This window comes from Zea mays, chromosome 8 (assembly GCF_902167145.1).
Source record: "Zea mays cultivar B73 chromosome 8, Zm-B73-REFERENCE-NAM-5.0, whole genome shotgun sequence".
Classification (NCBI taxonomy): Eukaryota; Viridiplantae; Streptophyta; class Magnoliopsida; order Poales; family Poaceae; genus Zea; species Zea mays.
The window spans coordinates 65,113,964-65,117,500 of NC_050103.1; positions in this window are offsets into that span (position 1 = coordinate 65,113,964).

Sequence of the window (3,537 nt, forward strand, 5' to 3'; positions counted from 1 at the left end):
TTGAGGAAGAAGAGCTAGACCAAGAAATCAGAGAGATGGAGATGCTACATCAACAAGTGCAGAGGAAGAAGGAGAAGATGGCCCGCCTAGCTGAGTTGCAAAGGCAAATTGACGAAGCTTCTGAGGAAGTTCGCCATCTCACTCACGATGAGCAGAACAGAAGGCCTCATCAGAAAGACCTTCATCAGGAGGGCTTCGTCAACGAAGACGACTGGTATGATAATTTCCATCAGGGAAATTTTGTTTTTGATGATGCTTCTCCTCTGTCTGCTGAGCTGCAGGCTACTCCTTGGCCTCCATCCTATAAGCCACCCCAGCTCCCCATGTTTGACGGCCACTCCGACCCGAAGCAATTCTTGATGAGCTACGAAGCAACAGTGTCTTCGTACGGGGGCAACGCTGCAATCATGGCGAAGTCTTTCGTCATGGCCGTCAGGAATGTTGCTCAGACCTGGTATTCCTCCCTTCGGCCAGGAACAATCACTTCATGGCAGAAGCTGAAGGATATGTTACTGACCAGCTTTCAAGGATTTCAAACGAAGCCGGTTACAGCTCAAGCCCTCTTCCAGTGTATTCAGGATCACGAAGAATACCTTCAGGCGTATGTCCGAAGGTTCTTACGATTGAGGGCGCAGGCACCAACGGTGCCCAATGAAATCGTTATCGAAGCCATGATCAAGGGGCTTCGTCCTGGACCTGCAGCTCAATACTTTGCTCGGAAGCCTCCTCAGACCTTGGAGAAATTGCTCCAAAAGATGGATGAGTACATTCGTGCTGACAATGACTTTCGCCAAAGAAGGGAGGAGGCCTTCAGATTTTCTGAGATGACCAGGGGCTTCGGAGGAAGATACTACCCGAGGCATGTCCGTTCCATTCACAGCGCTCAGAATGATGATAAGGGGAGTCAGCAAAACAGGCCGCAGTGCTCCTCACAGGCTTCGGGGCAACAACAAACTTCCTTTCGGCCACCAGCTCCAAGAGGCAGAGGCGCCAGGGGCTTCGGCGGAAGATTCGGAGATCAGCCAAGGAGACTGTTTTGCCTATTCTGTGGAGAGGGCAAGGGCCACACCACTAGGTCGTGCCATGTTACAATCCAGAAGCAAAAGGAACTAGCCGAAGCTGCATCTCAACAAGCTCAGTCGAAGCAGGTTATGCATACTGCTTCGTTTCATCCGCCTTATGTCCCACAATACATAGACAACCACCCTGCGGCTTCTGTAGCTTCGGCAAGTCAACCTCAAGCTTCCTGGCAGCAGCTTCCGCCTCCACCCCCATTGCAGCAAGGTCAACAGCCAGAAGGGAGTCAATACGCTCCACAGCAGAGGGACTTCAGAGAACAGTCCAAAGCTCGCACAGTCAACAGCACTGTGCCAGAGTCGAAGCACATTTATTGACATATCCTACCTTTGATAGCAGTCTTTTCTATTCAGTTTTATTTTCTGTGAAGCAAAAAACATTGATAGTTTCCATGTAATAATTTCGTTGTTTCCACGAGAAAAATTTATTTGATTCACAGGCCTAAGTTGCCGAAGCCTAAAATTTCTTCCGTTACCAAGAAGGACCTTCGGACTAAAAATCCTTCGGAGTAACAAAAAGTCGTTCTAAGGAACGCAGAGTAAGTTTATAAAGTCACAAAAAGTCGTTCCAAAGGGAGCGCAGCGTAAGTTTTCTGCTCAGAAGTCGTTCCTAAAGGAATGTAGAGCCTACAGCGAAAAGTCAACGCTGATACCGTCTAAGTAAAAGACGAAGAAGCTCCTAAGGGAGGCTTACAGCGAAAAGTCAACGCTGATGCCGTCTAAGTAAAAGACGAAGAAGCTCCTAAGGGAGGCTTACAGCGAAAAGTCAACGCTGATGCCGTCTAAGTAAAAGACGAAGAAGCTCCAAAGACGTTCCTAAGGGAATGCAGAGCTTACGAATATATTTTATGTGTATCTTCGGAACAAATGTCACATGCATAACATAACATCATCACATCATTTTGCATAGCATAAGCATCATACATCATATCGCATTTGGCAAGAGAAGGGGACACTCTCAACCTTCGAAGGGATGCTTTGAAAAAGTGACATTGAAATTGTATAGCTTCGGAATACAGTTTCGGGGAATATTTTCACGAAACATGGGCGAACTTTATCAGATCAATATCAAAGTTGCATAGCTTCGGAAAATAGCTTCGGAAAATGTTTTCACGAGGCATCGATGTCATTCATCAGAATAATTTTGACGAAGGCTATCTTCTTCACGACGCATGAAAAGAAGGGAAGGTGTTTTTTCGCCGAAGGCTCAAAAGTGGTATGTATTTAAAGTTTCATGTATCGTAAAGAATTCAATAATGAAAAGAGACTTGTATATTACATTTAAATGTACAAAGTGTTGCATAGATTACACTTTAAATGTTTTTTCCAAATAGCACCTAATCTTCCCTCAATACTGCTTCGGCGGCTTCATTCAGAAGTTGGTCAACAACCTTGTCCATGATAGTTTCGGCCATTTGATTAATTTCTTCATCCCCTTTTGTGTGGGGGTCGGCAGATCGTCCAACAGTTTCTGAGCGAAGAGAACACTTCTTCAGTACTTTTACAAATCGCGAGCAAAGTTTAAAATGAAAATTACAACGCAACAAGAACAACTAGTTGGTACCTAACTGTCTTTCGGGCTCCCTACTCCTTTCGGCAGCGTCTGCTACTCTTCTAGCATCGTGAATGCCTTTTTCGCTTCTTTCAATGATCTCTCGCGCCATTCCTCGGCCGCCGTCGTTCCAGATATCAGTAAAAAATTTGCCACCAACCACGCTTGCTTCGGCCGAGGGGTCCTTGACGTCTTCGGAAGATAAGGTAGCTTCGGATTGAGCTAAAAATTTTACATGCCCGCAACCTTTCTTCTCTAAGACAGAAGCAATTCCTCTGGCGCCCGAAAAAGCGCATATGTCGCCACGGGTGTTCAGAATCTCTTCGAAGGCCTCTGCTTCGTGGCTAATCCATTCCAGCGGACCTTCGGGATTGCCTCGAGAGAAATTCTCTTCGCTGGAAAAGGCGCCTACGCTGGCAAAGCTGGATTTAATTTTATTCACACATTCTACAGATTTGACATAGCATTTCCCCTGAGATGTGCGAAGTTCCTTAACTTTTGATTCCAATTTGTTGACCATAAAATCACTAAGTTCTCGTTTCGTTTCCTCAAGCGCGCGCTCCTCTTTAGCTCTAGCCAGCTGTTTCTGAAGATCTTTAATCTCGCGTTTTTGAGCTTCGGCCTGGGCCTTTGAAGCAGCTTCGTCTTTTTTCACTTTATCTACCAGTGTAAGCAGAATTTTATCTTTTTCCAAAGCTTCGTTTCTCAGTCTGATAACTTCGGAGCGTAAATTATTAAACGCAATGTCATAGCTTTCATCTTCGGCACTCTTTTGGGCTCTTAGTGCGTTGCTTAGGATCAGGCCCTATACGAAAGAGAATTCATATAAGAAAAAAGGAATGAGTTGCGTAAAAATAAGGGGGTTTTTTCAAGTGTTTAATTCCTGTACCTTCAGGCTGTTGTACGCAA